This window comes from Triturus cristatus, chromosome 3_1, assembly GCF_964204655.1.
Source record: "Triturus cristatus chromosome 3_1, aTriCri1.1, whole genome shotgun sequence".
Lineage (NCBI taxonomy): Eukaryota > Metazoa > Chordata > Amphibia > Caudata > Salamandridae > Triturus > Triturus cristatus.
This window is the reverse complement of record NC_140583.1, coordinates 247,856,818-247,873,225: the sequence shown is the minus strand read 5'-3', so window position 1 is coordinate 247,873,225 and position 16,408 is coordinate 247,856,818. Positions and strand designations below refer to the sequence as shown.

Below are 16,408 nucleotides of genomic sequence, written 5' to 3'. Positions count from 1 at the left end.
CATTAGTTTCATATTTATAAGTATAGTACAAAAATAACAGCATAGGTGAAGACTCAGATACTTCATACATACTCTCAATAAGCCTTTTAATATACTAGACAGTCTTAGCATTTAGTCAATTATTTTATATAAAAAATATATGTTTAAAAGTAAAAATCTTTATGATAAATTCTTCTATAAATATAGATACTTAAAACATGTTCAACACCACCATATTTTCCTTTTTCTCCTAATAAGAAAGATATCGAAAAAATTGCAGTGAACCCCACATGCATTTTAATATTAGACGGGGCCGCTTTAAGAGGGAGCTGTTTTAAGAAAAGCAGGAAATGAGAACCGCAACGTAGTGACGTTCGCGTCACAGCTGAACCCGATTCTTGAAATGTTTGGTATAAAACAAACGCTAGATTAGACTCCGTTAGTCCACTTTATTTTCAACACAAGACAAAAGACTGACGATCGAGCCACACGCGGTTATCTCTGTTCACCGCATTCCAAAGTAAGTACAAGTAGTGAAGGTTCGGTATGTTTCTTAATGTATGAGTAATATTACCTATAAGAACAGGGCCACAATCAAATGGGGGATTTTATCCAACATTACGTAGAATTACGGACTGTTTAGAGGTCCGTTTAGAGGGAAGCCCCTGGACCTTCATAAACAAACGGTTCTCGATGGGGGGGGGGGCGTGGCAGGCGCCGAAGATGGCGGACGCGTTCTGCTAGTGCTCCGTGCCTAATCCCCAGATTATCCTGAACATCATGCTGACGCGGGGCTCCCTCTGGCCCCGGTGCTTGCCTGCTCTACATGTCTGGAGGCGCGCCGACTGCGGAGGGTTCCCTGAGTCCTGTACTCGCCCCGTGACGATCCTGTGAGCTGCGGCCTGCTGTGCTGTGGAGGTCTGGGCCCGGCCACCCGGCCGCGTGGCTCACCCGCGCCGGCCGTTCCTGCTGCCTCCGTGTGGGGGGTGGCTCTTTGGCACTCCCGTGCCTGCCTGGGGCTACCACGCCCAGACCTGGTGACGCTGCGAGAAGAGAGGGGCACCCGAATTGGTGATTGCTGCCGGGGACTTGACGGCGAAAAGGCCCCGGACCTGGCGGCCTGTACTGTGGCTGTGGGGACCACTGGTCTGGCGCTGCATATGATCGGCGAGGCCTTCCGGCCCAGGTAGGCCCGAGAGGGGCACAGCGGGGTGCTTGCTGGTGGCGGGGGGGCCACGGGGGCCGATCGGGCCTAGGGCCCCCTGCTGGGCTGTGTTGTGGAGGCCGGTTGGACCTGGGGCCCTATGAAGACTGATGCCTAGGAGCGAGCGGCGGACCTAGTGATCGGCCCCCTGCTAGGCTGAGTTACTGAGGCTGCCCCGTGTGGGGGATGACTACGCGGCGCTGCCGTGCCTCCCTGCGGCTGCTGGGTCCTGCTCTGGTGATGCCGCGGGAGGCGGGGGACGCCCTGTGACTCCCTTGAGTTAATGGTCACTGCCCGGAAGCTGATTGCAGGTGGAACCCGGATCCGATGACTCAGGCTGCGGCTGGGGGGACCACTGGCCTCATGCTGAAGCGGACCGGTGAAGCCTTGAGGCTGAGGTGGGCCCGCGAGGAGCGCGGCGGGGTGCTTCCTGGTGGCGGTGGGGGGCCACGGGGGTCGGTCGGGCCTAGGGCCCCCTGCTAGGCTGTGATGCGGAGACTGGTTGGACCCGAGGCCCTGTGAGGACTGCTGCCTGGGAGCGAGTGGCGGACCCCGCGATTTTCCTTGCGGTGCGGCGCCCACGTGGGTTGGGTGTTCACTGGTGTCGGCCGGACCTAGGGGCCCTCACCTGCACGGGGGCTGAGACTGTAGCACGACGTTCGCTGTGGGCCTGGAGGGGTGGCCACGCTTGTGCCTGCTGCGCCCCGAGCTGTCCTTGCCAACCGACCTTGCCGTCCCTCCTGGAGCGATCGCAACCTGCGGTGCTACCGGCAGAGATCCCTCCCGCGTCCTTGCGGTGTGAGACTACGTGGGCCGGACATACTTCGCGAAGCCTCGGATGGGACGGGGGGAGTGGTGGGCCGCCCCACACTGGTGACCGGGCGGGTGACGCCAAGTCCCGCGCTAGAGTTACACCCAACAACGCGACGGTTCCTGCGGAGCCCAGTTGTAGCGGACGGGGGCTGTCTCGGCACGCTGTCGCGCCGCCCTGGCTGGTGGCCATCTGCGAATGCCCACGGCGCAGCAACTCGTGATGGGGCGTATGAAAGCCAAGCTGCAACAGGGGCCCTCACGTGGCAACGACCCAGACCCTCCGTCTTTGTGTACTGGTGGCACACCGGAATCTAAGCCCACGGCCCTAGCAGCTAAAATGGATTCCGTCCTTGCAGCAATGGAACGGATAGGTGTTGCGGTGGAACACACCAGAACCTCCCTGGAAACCAGAATGGATAAGATCGCCTCGGATTTTACCCTCCTACACGCGGACCATCGTAAGTTGGCCGATAAAGTCTCTGTGCAGGGCCAAACAATCAAGGAGCTCCAGCCTATTACCCAAAACCACACTGCAGCGCTACAGGACCTCCTGGATCGGGTTCATGAGCTGGAAGACAAGGCGGACGATGCGGAGGGCCGTTCCCGTCGCAGCAACGTCCGCGTGGTGGGCTTGCCGGAAGGTGAAGAAGGTAGTCATCCAGAACAGTTCATGGAACGGTGGCTTCGTGATCTCATACCTCAGGCTCTCCTGTCGCAACAGTTCGTTATTGAAAGAGCCCACTGCATCCCGGCTCGGAGGCCTCAGCCGGGGGCCAGACCGCGGTCATTTCTCTTTAAGCTGCTCAATTATAGGACCGTGACGTGGTTGTCCGTGAAACGCGCAAGATGGATGCTCTCACGGTGAGCGGTAGCCCGGTCATGTTCTTTCCTGACTATACTGCCCGGGTGCAAAAACGTAGGAGCAACTACATTGCAGTGAAACAGCAACTCCGCGCCCTTGCCATACCATATTCACTGTTATTTCCGGCACGCCTGCGCATTACAGCTAAGGAGAAGACACACTTTTTTGATTCCCCAGAGGAGGCATGGGACTGGCTCGAGGAGTCGGGCTGTGGTCGGGTGCGAGACCGGCAGCCTCAAACAATGGTGCTGCGTCGGTTGGTGGAGCCGGTCGCCGTCGCGGAGCCAGGACGCCCATCCAGCCTGGGATCATTGCCCCAACCCCGGAGAACATGCGCAGGGAGAGATTGGAGGCTCTTGAGGCGGTTACCACCCTCGGCTCCCCACAGGCCCAGGAACGCTTGGAGCCCCGCATACAGACCACGCTGGTGCAAAGCGGCTCATCCTCGCCCTCCACTATCGCTTCAGATGACATTATTCTACCGGTGGTGACTCCGCAAACAGCTGATGATCTTATCTGAATAAACCTTCTGGTGATATCCACCATCGTGGACAGCACACGCAAGTAACCCATTGACAGTCCTTGCTGAACCCTGAATGTGGCTGGGAGCGGGGGTGGCTCTATTGTACTTCCGATGCTGTCCGGCCCTACTGGTGTCGGAGTGGTGGTGACTTGCCTGTTGTTGGCCACACGCACCCTCACAGGTACCCTACTGACCTAGTTCACACTATTCCACTGCTATAGTAGTTTGGATGGACATTACGCAATGTCTGCCCCTATTGTTACGCTGTTCTTGGTTTCTTTGTTATGTTTCTTGTTGCAGCACTCCGACACGCTATTATCGGACCTTGCCCCTTGCCCCACCTGCGCCCGCCTTGGCCCCGGCGCCCCTATCAGGCTGGCTCACTCGCGATGGCGCGCACTGACATAATCACGTGGAACATCCGTGGCATGTACAGGCCCTCACGTCGGTATTCTATCTTTGCATACCTCCGGAGACACTCTGTAGCCATTGCCCTCCTGCAGGAGACACATATGACCCGGCCGGAGCTGGACAGGTTGTGCAGACGCTGGAGAGGCCAGCTATATGGCACAACCTGTTCAGCACGTGCTCGGGGCACACTGATCTGGGTGCGGGCGGGTACTCCCTTTGTATGCGCAGACATGGTAATAGACCCCGCAGGCAAGTACACTCTAGCTCGGGGGACGCTAAACGGCCAGCAAATACTACTAGGCTCCATTTATGCTCGACCAACCCTCGTTCTTGGTGGAGCTGTCCCAGTCATTGGCCCCTAACACTGGAATTCCGTTGTTACTGGGTGGGGATTTCAATTCGGTGCTAGATATACACCTGGACAGGTCTTTTCCGCCCCTCCGCACCACACAGGCCGGTTCGAATGCCCGGGCCCTCGCCGGATGGCTTTCACATTGGGCATTGCTAGATGTGTGGCGTTGCCTGCATCCTGACACTCGCACATATTCCTTCTACTCTGCGGTACACGATCTTCACGTGCGATTGGACAGGGTAGTGGGCTCCCAGGCGCTGTACTCGCTGATTGAGGAAGCTGAGTATTTGGGGCGAACCTATTCAGACCACAATCCCCTAAAGCTGCGATTGAACTGGGACCCTGGTCGCCCCCCTGTACCCACATGGCGTCTTCAACCCACCGCGCTGGAACATCCGGAATTTTGCGCCTCTCTGGGAATGGCTATCTTTGAGTATTTTGAATTAAATGAAGGGACGGTGAGCAATGCGCTGGTGGAGTGAGATGCCCATAAAACGGCTATCAGGGGCCACTGCCTTGGTGCAACGTGGAATATACGCAAACAATTGGCGTGGTCGCTCACTCGCATCGAAACGCAATTACTCAAGTATGAGCATGACAGCGAGGGAGGGAATCGCCACTTCGCACAATTGGCACGCCTCCGGGCGCAACATGCGGACCTTCTAGAGCGTCTGCGCTGCCACAATTACACGGCCCATACAGCACGCACTCATGCCAAAACTGACAGGGCAGGTCGCTTGCTGGCTTGGTTACTCAAGCAGGAAAACGCCCACGCCCGATCGGGGCCATTCGTATGCCCGAGGGCCCCCTGGTCTACACGCAGCGCGAAATACACCAGGTGATGACCGACCATTATGCGTAGCTGTATCGCTCCATGGGGTGCTGCTCCGGGCTTGAGCTGGACTGTTTCTTGGAAGCTGCCCACCTGCCCACGGTCTCCGGAGAACATCTGGAGTCGCTTGACGGGCCCCTTACCTTGGAGGAGATTGGCGAGGCGATCAGCTCCATGGCCACCAGGAAGGCGCCGGGTCCGGATGGCCTCCCGGCTGAATACTATAAGGCCTACAGGGAGTCCCTGGTGCCGAAGCTGCACGCCCTTTATTCCGCAGCTCTCGAAGAGCGCGTTCTGCCCCCTTCAATGCGCGAGGCCTACCTGGTGTCCCTGCTTAAACCGAATAGGGATCCCGTGAGTCTGGGATCATATCGACCCCTGGCTCTACTTAATGTGGACTATAAAATTTTAGCCAAGGTGTTGGCGGAGCGTCTGGTGCCGGTGGTGCCCCTATTGGTACACAGCGACCAGAACGGATTTGTGGCTAAACGGAGTACCTCGCTGAACCTGAGGCGTTTTTTCCGGGTGGCCTCGGATAGTGGGCAGCGGTGGCCTGGGGCGGGTTGTCTCGCACTAGATCTCGAAAAAGCCTTCGACTGCTTGGAGTGAGGCTATCTCGCGGCGGTGCTGACGCGATACGAATTGGGCCGGGGTTTCTCCAGATGGTCGCACTCCTGTACAGGAACCCATCAGTGAGGGTAAAAACGGGCCCTACATCTCTGCTGCAATACCAATCTGCAGGGGCACCAGACAGGGGTGCCCGTTCTCGCCCCTCCTGTTTGCGCTGGCAATGGAGCCCCTAGCCACGACATTGCGCACGTCACTAGGTGACGGAATCCCTCTAGGAGATGCGACACATCAGGTGTCACTATACGCCGACGACCTTCTGATATTCGTCAGAGATGTCAGTAACATTCCAGTCACTCTAGAACGCATACTGCTTAACTTCGCCGCTCTCTCTGGGCTTAAGGTGAACGCCACTAAGTCCTGTTTGTATGCGTTTGGAGGGGATACCCTGGACCCAGGCTATATCCTGGATGGCGTGCGTGTGCAGTGGAAGGCGGAAACTTTTCGATATCTGGGAGTCCAGATATATCGCCAGCCGGCGGACCTCATCAAAGGCAATTTGGGCAGAGCTGTGTCGGCGATTAGGTCCCAGATGCGTTTTTGGAACACGCTCCCACTCACGGTCACCGGCAGGGTAGCCCTGTCCAAGATGGTGATACTCCCCCGTCTTCTGTATTATTTTGCCAATCTGCCAACATATATCCCAGCGGCCTTCTTTGCCGCGCTTACGAGGTCACTCCGGGATTTTATTTGGGGTATAGGATGGCTTTGCCCAAGCTCTACCTACCTACCGATCAGGGAGGCCTGGCTGCGCCGTGCTTTGAACATTATTACTTGGCAGCGCAGCTTCAGTGGATAGCCCGCTAGTTGGCGGGTAGGGGCCTAGATGACACTGCAACAACAGCGCCTCCCCTGTCTCTAGCAGACATTACTAAGCTCTTCCATCCCGCCGCGAAAGCCCCAACGCCGACACTACTCCTTATGGTAGTGGCCTACAAGTGCTACCGCCGCAGCCTATACCTCACTAGAACCCTGGTTCCTTATGCTCCAGCCATTCCACTGGAGGGCTCCCCTAGTGGGCCGGGGGTACTCACCGCCTCTGAGCTGGCGGAGTGGCATACAGCGGACATACAGACCTTGGGTGATCTCTATCGGGACGGTACTCTCATGGACTACGAATCCCTGGTCGATGAGACGGGCCTGCCACCAGGGCAATTCCTCAGACACCGTTCCCTGATCGCGACATTGGCTGCTAGATGGGGGGACATGGCGGTGGAACCGTGCCAACACCTCACCATACAGTATCTACATGTGATGGGGCGGGGTAGACACTTGATACGGTGGTTTGCGGACTCCCTGCGCATGCACGCGGCAATCAGCCTGGAACCGCTTCGCCGCAAATGAGAGATAGACCTGGGGAGGCCACTGGACGACAGGGAATGGGGCAAGATACTGCAGAGCCCAATACGCGTACCACGCAACATGCGGTTCCGCCAGATACAGCTGTTTATACTCCACAGGGCGTACCTCACACCCGAAATGATTAATAGATACTTCCACCGCATAGATGCGGCTTCCCCCCGTTGTGCGGAGTTGGGAGCTGGACTGGTACACGTGCTGTGGAGTTGTCACAAGCTGCGCTCATATTGGGAGTCAGTCCACGAGACGCTGCACATATGCGCAGGCCGCACCATACCATTTGAGTGGCCCGTCTACCTGCTACACCTATTCCGTAGAACACCAGCCATGAAAGTCACCTCCCGCTTCCTTGACTTGGGATTGGTGGTGGCTAAACGGCTGCTCACCAAACACTGGAAGGCACCGGACCCGCCGCACACACGGGCATGGTGGTTCTCACTCCAGGCATGGGCTAAGGCGGAGGGCATAGCTCTCCTGAGGGAGGAAACACTGGGGCTTCGGAGGACACCTATCACAACACAATGGGACGGTCTCCTACAGGCCTTGGCGCGGATTGAGGGGACCGCGGCGGAGAGTCCCACTGCCCAGGAGGGTGGGTTGTCCCCGGAGATGGATGAGCGAGTGCATGCGGTCAGTTAATTTGCCACTTAGTCAACAGCGCAATGACTGATGCTCAGGGTGGACGGTATCAGGATTCCTATGTGGGACTGCTCGTTTGGGGGGTGCTTGGGTGGGGTCAGGGGGGCTGGGGGACTAATGTGAAATACTGTGAAATATATGTTTGTAGGTCGGACTCTGCTGCTGTTCTTTGGTGATGGGGGTTCTGGATGTTCTGCCTCCTGTTTATGTTACATTTTATTATCTGTGCCTGCAAGTATCTTGGTGGATTTGTGTAGACTATGTGCATTATACCACTGGACCTATCATATCAAAGTATGACATTGTGTATCATACTGGGGTCCGTATCATTATCACCTGGTCATTAAAACCATTGACTGTCGAGTGAGAGATCCCCATGCTCCATGGTACGGCTCTTCTGGTTCAGCCTATTGCTTTATGATACGGTCAATGTTAATTGAGTCCTGGTACTTATCTATAAGCTGTAAAACTTGCAAAACAATAAACAGATTTTTCACAAAAAAAAAACGGTTCTCGATCTTGGGCAAAGTCAATTATATTGACCACGTTATAATGTTTAGCACTCTTGGGATAACACTTAAACTTATGCTATGGAGAGGCACGTATTATGCACATTCCCGTAGAATCCCTTTTTCTATACACATATAAAAAAATTTGTTTAAAGGAAATGGCACTCGACATCGGGTAATATAAGTGTTACGCTTCATACGAATAGTTTTATTGCCATGAAGGTTCTTTCTATGGCTTAAAGGTGGAGTGATGTTCAATTTTAAGCTACCCAGTTAGATCTTTATTGCATAGGGGTAGCGCCTTCTGCATGTAGGTGTAATGCCCATTCGTAAAGAATATACAATATAGGAACATTAGAGATGGATGGATCCCTTTATATAGTGTAGATTGGCATCATAATATTTAATTGTAGACAAGCAATTAATATATTTGTTTTAAATATTTCCACTCCAAATTACAAAGTAGAATTTATAATTGTGAAGGTTTTATTATAATGGGACCACAACAATAAAGAGAAATTGTTATTATTCTAGGTGTGAAACCCGTGGCCCTATTTGGGGATATGCTCTGCGGTGATTACTAATGTAACCCCGTTTTAAACTACCTGTGGATATTTGATCGGCACATTCGCATGCATTTCTTAAAATTACGAAGGTGAGCGTATGTCTTTAGCATAGATATGAATTCACAGTAAATCATCGTAAGTTCACAAATAAGAATAGATAATCAGTGTATATTATTCCATTTCTTACTAGGCCGAAAACTATTGAGACGCTGTAGACATAACGCTGTAGACATAGTTGGATCCAGATTGACCACGTGCAATTTTTAATTATTAACGACAGGATCGGTGATGTAATCAGCATCCCGCCTCCTACACGATTAGCGGTAGGTATTAGGTGGAAAAGTGTATCCATATAAGATACCCAATGACTATATGTGTGTATGATGTGTGAGTACAGGTGATGGATTTTAATAGACTGTAAAATATGACTTTTCACTCATTGTTGATGCCCCCTTTTTAGGATTAATTGGACCTTACTTTACGTGTTTTATGCTTATGCTAAACCCAATTAACAACTATATTGACACATCAATAACAGACTGTAAAACTACTGAAATGAAGATTATTTAGCCTTATAAGAGTTTTATCTCAGTGTCATTTTCCTGTTTCTATTTGCTTGTTTCAATCATTTTATTGTTCATTAATTATAGTTATGAGGGGATAAGGATTGATATTAATGTATTGAATAATTAGATGAATGATCATAGGGAATAAATTGGAAGCTAAGTACATTATGTTTTTTTGTTTGTTTTAATTAGGTGTAACAAATAATTCTTAATATTGGTTGCGAGAGTGACAAGTATTCTTTAAGTTCTGATGAAGGTGGTACTGCAATAATCTTTTACCACTGAAACGCGTTGACGCCTACTTCTGTATTGGGTTATATCCAGGAACAGCCTCCTGTCTAAAAACAAACATGAATGAATAGACTGATGGTGTTGATATATTTGATTCCTGTTGGCAATAACCTCCACTTGATGAATTTAAGTGTTTCACATATAAGTTTGTTTCTCTCATGATGATTTTTTAATTTTTCTTTTTAGTATACATTTGTGTATTTTATTTATTGTTAATCATTATCAACTCTGTAAAACAATTTTATATTATTTTTAATAAACTTTGACTGCAGTATATATTGTAGTTTTTTATCTTTGTGTACTATGTGGTTGTCTTTTTGGATTTAAATCCTTGTCCTTACCTGGATGTCCTTGTTTATATAACACAAGTATGTATGGTTGGGTATGTGTGAATATTTAATACATAGGTTAAAGAGAATGTTTTCTTTCGCTTTACATGAGCACCAGTTTCATTACAGATGGACACATTCCTTTTTGTAAGGCACTGGGAGATTAGGTGATTTGCCCAGAATCACAGGATGTTGAGCGTTGTTGCCGAGACTCGAACCCGGTTCCCCAGCTTCGAGGTTGACCGCTCTTGCCGCAAGGCTACATCCTCTCCCCACTTGCAAATAATTTAAAAAATATATATTTTTAACGCTGCACAGGAACTGTAGCTGGCGGGCTGGTACCGATCACTGTCTGGTCAATAGCCTAGCAAGGATACCATCACCCTTAATGCAAGATAGGAAAATGGACCCTTTGACTGCTGTTGGGGTAGTAAAATTCAGCAATTATCAGGGTTCATTGGGTGCCTAATGGCTCTGGGCCCTGGTGCCACTGTACTTACTGCACAAATGGAAACTGCAACTTTGTGTCTGATGCACCAACCCCCAATAAGCGACTGGCAAGCACAGTCAGCGGCACCCTCTCAGCTCCAAATGAAGACTTTAGAAGCCTCCCACCAGGAATCTGCATGAAGCCAAGACCCAGAGTGCCGGAAAGGTATCACACTGAAGGGCACAGGAGGAGCCATGCATCCGCCCCACGAAGTAGGCCTGCTGCATGCAGGGCCCTGTGGCGTTAAGGCCAGAGCTGCCGACTTTGGAACTGGGGCACAACATTCTGTGATTCTTGACAAATCGCTTAGTCTCCCTGTGACAAAAAAACGAATACAAATTATTGCGACTTTGGGTAATGTCGAGGGCTCTATCGGGTTGTGGGCCCTTTCCTAGAGTACCAACTTAGGCAGACAAAAAATACCAGCAACGTGCTGGTAAAACTGTATTCTTATTTAAGAGCACAATTTTCCAAGTATATTATTATATGTTAATTTAGGAATACGTTGGAGGGCTTTTGATCACTCTCAAAGTAATTTCGCCTTAAATTTCGTGTTTTAAGTTTATACTTCAAAGCTGAAAAGTACTCTATTAGACTGATTTTACTAGCTGAATTATGTGCCTGCTTTAACATAAAATGCCAGCTATATTTTTAAATACTGAACAGGTGGCACTCACACTGCAAGTATGAGCCAGAAAGCTAGAAATATAGCTCGGTGGACTAATGTACCAGCTGCAGAGATCCCTTTGTAACCTGCAATTCTCTTATTTGAAGGCTTTCCATTTGAAAGGGAATCCAGTTAAGTGCAGCACAAATATTTAATATAATTAAGGCTTGCACTGGCTGTGCCCCCTTGATTGCCCAGCCTGCTGTGCGGTGAGTGGGTGTGCGCCTATATAGCCGTGACATGCGTGCAATGCGTGCGCACACGTGCCAAGCAGCACTGTGTGCTTGTGTGTGACAGCATGGCTGGTGTTGCGTGCGAGTGACAGAGAGATGTCGTGAGAAGGCCCGGAAGAGTTCTCAGGCTGGCGGCCCAGCCTGATCGTCCCTTCAAGGTATGAGGCACAAATCAAAGGCCCTGCCGCGCGCAGCGCGGAGAGCGATTAGGAAACTCGAGCTGCCGGCCAACGCCCTGCAAGTATCTCTTACCACTCACGGCTCCTCGCATGCAAAGGGACTAAATAAACAACAGCGTAATCCGAAGCATCCGCCGGGCTGCGCCTCCGAGATAGCGCCGCGGCGGGCCTTTATCACGCTAGGCCGGGACAGGAGCCACCGCGCAGGCCCGCACGAGGGCGCGAAGTCCACCGAAGAGCCCGGCGCGAACCCTTCCTCTGAGCGAGGCCGACGCGGCTTTTCTGACCATCTACGAAACCCACAGTACCTCGGCCCCCCACCCCCTGCCCACTGACCTGCTGCTGAGGCTGGGCTCGATTGCCGACCTGGGAGGGCAAAGGGGTGGGGGCAATGATGACGCATGCGGGAAAGGGTAGAAATAAACTGTTTAGGAAGCTCTACTGTTTTAGATCCTGTCAAAGTTTGAGAATGACTAAGAAGCAAACGTCACTTTACCCTGGGTGACCTCGATTTTGAATGAATACTGTGTTTCCACGGAGACAGGCTGGAATCTCTCAAATGTTTTCACTACTTCACGGCGGCATACAGGAGCACTGGTAATTTTTTGTTTGCGCTATTTTTTAAAAACATAAATAACATGTAGGTTTCCCACATAGCAATGTGTAATTGACCTCAGAAATGGCTGTTAGTGCATGTTTGTTTTCTGCTGGTTTTCTTTATCCAGTTTCAAAGCGCTGTTCACATGCAGTTCATTAGGCGCTATAAGGGTAATGGTGTGGCATTCTCTGTCACTACTCTGGTAAGAGATTCCCCTCCCCAGCCCAATATCTTTTAAGCATAAAGGGGATATTACCTTTGGGAAGGGGGTTTTGACAACACCTTGAGGCCTGGTTACACACAGCATCTCTAGTTGCTAGAAGGTGGGGCCCAAGGAGACATCTCTCTGCTTCCTTTTTCCTCTGATAAGGGGAACAGAGTCTCTACTTTAAAAATAGTGGGAGGACTACGTCTCCTCATGCCTTGCTCATAGGGTTCCAGTTGGCCGATTTGTTTTTACTGGTCAGGCCTGTATTTTTTAACTGAGTCCCGGAACCCGGAGGGGGCTAGAGGGGCCAGCGTGTTAAACAGCACCGCGGCCAAGGAATGTAGATTCCCGGAGGGGACAATGGACCGAAAATGACCCCCCCATCACCTGCAGGAAAGGCGCAAAACCCAAAGGGAAGGCCAAACGTAATTCAAAATTTACTCCCAGGGCACTGTAGCCCTATTAAGAGTGGGCGAGCGCCCCAGCACGGTCATTGTTCGCTACATACATAAAGACAGTTCTGAGTGTTATGGGGCTGCAATTGTTCAGGAAAGCGCAGAGCACAGCGGGGGCCTCATAGCAATTTGTGAGGTGGGCATTTGATCAGAACAAGACTAGACCCTGGGCTCAAGCGCACCAAGCGGCAATAACCCATATCTCCAAACTGGCCACCGGGGAGGACCCCCAGCTGTCACTACCTCAAGGGAGCACCGATGGGTTGGTGGCGCATAGAGGAGTGAAAAGAAGATAAGCGACGGCCCTTTGAGTTCAACACCCTAGCCCGCTCTTTAGAGGTGCTGCCTGAACTATCAAAAATGCCACAGAAGACACATTGTTCATGGCAGCATTCACATTAGCTTTCTTTGGGGCTTTCAGGGTATGTGAGCTGGTTGCACCATCCAAACAGGAAACAGCAGGGGCCTGCCTACACGCACAAGATGTGCAGCTGGGTGCCGGGTAGAGGTAACCCTGAGGAGGTCCAAGACCGACCAGCAGGCAGAAGGGGTGCTGATATAAATTACAGCGCCTGTCAGACAAAAACCTGTGTCCAGTTCACTAGATGTGGGGATACTGGGCGTTCCGCCCACCAGAAGAAGGCCCTCTGTACAAACTCAAGAGTGGGGAGAGCATGAGTAAGTTTCAGTTTCAGGCAGTACTAAAGATGACACTCACAAAGGCAGGGTTGCCAGCCGCAGTGTCTGGCACTCATTCCTTCCGCATTGGATTAGCAACAACAGTGGCGAAGATGGGGGTAACAACAGAAGGCATAAAAAGTATAAGAAGGCGGCGCTCAACAGCCTACAAACGATACGTGAGAATCCCTCAAGAGGAGGGAGGCTTTCAACCCCCCCACCCCCGCCACACTGTGCAGCAAGCTCTCACTGTTTGTCTTGGCTGGTGAGCACAAAACGATGGTGTGGACTGTGGGACACTTGTAGGAAAGTAGGATCTGCTTTTTATGGTTACCCCCACGTTTTGCTTGATGTTACACTGTTTTTGAGTAGTCTGACTGGGATCCTGCTTATCAGGACGCAAGTCTATCTGCTTTCTACCAAAAATGTTATGTCATGTTCTTATTTACACTCCAGATTGGATACTGGGATACCATTGTAAGTCCCTAGTATATGGTATCCATGTACCCAGGGCATAGGTACCCCAGAGGCGACCCATGAGAGGCCATGAAAAATGGAGCTACAGGCCTGCCATTGCAGCCTGTGTAAGATGATGCATGCACCAATTACTTTAGATTAGGTCAGAGGGTGCCCCTGCATGAGCAGAGCACCCCTGCAGCCTTTGGAGACCATTCTTCCGGGTTGTCGGTGACGCAGCCTGACATATAGGTAGAGGTGCATTATATGTATGCTCACGTAAAATGCTATCTCGAAAACGGCGGCAACAAGCCATGTCGTGTTTGCTATCAGACACCTTGGAATCATACCTCCACACTGATAACCGGTGTGGGAGTTATGATTCCACCCCTCAGAAGCAAGCTTCGTGGGTCCCTGGTCTTCCCGGTACCAGCCTTCACGACCCAAACACAAAATGGTTGCTGCCGACCAGAGACACATTTCTGCCCTCCTGCTGCTGAGCCAAGTTTGAGCAGAGGAAGGCAGCACAACAGGTGTCCTGTTACAGGGAGGTGTGATTATCTCCCAGACAGGATTTAGTGTATTGGGGCTGGGTGGGTGCACTTTTAAAGTGCCTGAAAGTCTGCACAAGGGGCATATTTGGTGTCCCTGTCCATAGTCCAGTTCAAACCAGTCCTGGGAGCCGTTGGCTCCTGCTCTGGTTCAAAACTGGACAAAGGACATTGGAGTAACCTCCCCACTGTCCTGATCCTCCCCTGGGAGGTTCCCCTGTATCTGTCCAACCCTCTCCCGTGGGTACAAAAGGGCTTACCTGGCTGTAGGACCCTAGATTTGACGTGAACAAGCTGCTTAACATTCCTTCAAGACTAAGCCTCAAGGCTGCTCTCCATAGCTACCACCTGGATTGCATTCTAAGGTTATCTTTGAGCTCTTAAATCACCATAATGATTGTTTGGACTGGTGTAAGGTGCCCAGTAATTAGTGGACATCATATAACAAGGCCAACATCTGACACTTTTTAATTAGGAGAAACCAGGAAAGGGGGGCAGTCTCCCCAGACCCAGCAAGATGAACATAAGATGGCTGAGAGCATCCGGAATACACTGGGAGCAGTTGGGGTCTACATTGGACAGATTGCACAAAGAGTACCTAGATAAGCCAGACCTGCTTATTGTGCACCTGAGGGGGAACAACCTGGCTCAGTTGGGAAGGAAGGAGCTGCTAGGGTGCATCAGACATGATTTAACCAAAACGTCCAGGCTTCTGGGCAGTGCCGACTTAATATGGTCTGAAATTGTGCCCATGCAAAAGTGCTCTTGAAAAATCCAGGAAGAAGCTCAACGTGGCAGCGGGCAAATACTGCAGGGCAAATGGATGGGACGCCATTCCGCACAGCCTAATCAATTTGAGGCACCCATAATACTTTATTAAGGACGGGGTGCACCTCTCAGAAGCTTGAACATAAGTGTTCTGGGCCAATCTATAGGCAGCCATGGCGCTGGCAGGCTGCCAGTAAAGAACAAACACACGGAGATAGAGGGAGCTGCCTGAGCACGTGCAGCGTGGCAAAAAAGGAGTTGAATAAATGGAGTTTAAGGAGGATGAAAGGCCACGCCCGACAACAGCAGGATGGCAGACCTGGTACTTATCTTGGGATGCCTCACAGCAGAGTACGGCGGTTAAAGGGTGGGGGGGACGCAAAACACGCACTCGCAGCCCAGGCCCGCCGGTCAGCAGACCACACCGAACCGAATAAGTGAAGGTATGAAGTTGGGCCTAAAAAGAGATTGTGGGATTACACCCCACCCACAACATAGATGGTGAAACTCCAGCTCAAGGACTCCAAGCAGTAACCCCCAAAGTGATTTATGTTGATTAATGACATTATGACAGGGCATCAATATTCCTGTAAGTTGGATTTGATCTGATTTAGTGACAGGCCGGGCTGTTTGATTTATGGCACGATTTATGACGATGATGTAACCTCAAGGAGCAATCTGTGATTTATGATGACAGTTATAGTTGATAATGATCGTTTTAGGAACAGCGGACGTGCTGGTCGATTTATGACCCCCAAGAGGAAGGTATTGTGCAACATTGGTGTAAATAAAGCTGCGGCCACAATTTCCAAACAGGTTCAGCGTGTAGCGTTACAATGCAAAATGGGTGTGGCGTGCACAGTTTATAGTTCAGGTACGTCAAAATATTGGGAAAAGCAGAGAAGTCCGGTATTTAGTTCCTCCTGAAACATAAAATTAAAACTGCAAACATAAATAAATCAGTTAAAAAGTATTTGCGGGCTGTCTAAATAGTTTCAGAATGATTATTAGAGCAAAATGGAGGAATAATTGAAAGTTTCAAAGGAATCCTGAAAATTTTACACACATTCCTTTTTTAGCTACTAGCTCTTGGCTGCTCCAGAACAGCAAAATGTAAACACCTCGGAAATGTTTATTTCTAAGAAAAGTGGCATCGCTAGGTACCAGACAAAGGGTATCACCACTGGCTATGATCACTGCCCAACAGATACTACAAGCAAGGACAGGGAGCATGGGTGCAGTATGTTTACCCTGTGCGCGGCA

At 50.9% G+C, this 16,408-nt stretch overlaps 1 protein-coding gene across 19 annotated transcripts in view; it reads left to right on the top strand.

Annotated features, from left to right (window-relative positions):
• LOC146860031 (uncharacterized) overlaps window positions 1–16,408 on the top strand; it is a 171,895-nt gene that overhangs the window by 119,836 nt on the left and 35,651 nt on the right. For 2 of the 19 annotated variants that reach the window (XR_014978769.1, XR_014978773.1), the window contains one exon: window positions 8,867–8,999. The exons of 15 other annotated variants lie outside the window; for them this stretch is intronic. The gene's annotated coding sequence lies outside the window, so the exon portion shown is untranslated. Of the gene's footprint in view, window positions 1–8,866; window positions 9,000–11,276; window positions 11,411–11,583; window positions 12,029–16,408 lie in introns of those variants that run through there. 2 more of the 19 variants (XR_014978772.1, XR_014978771.1) reach the window with 2 other exon arrangements.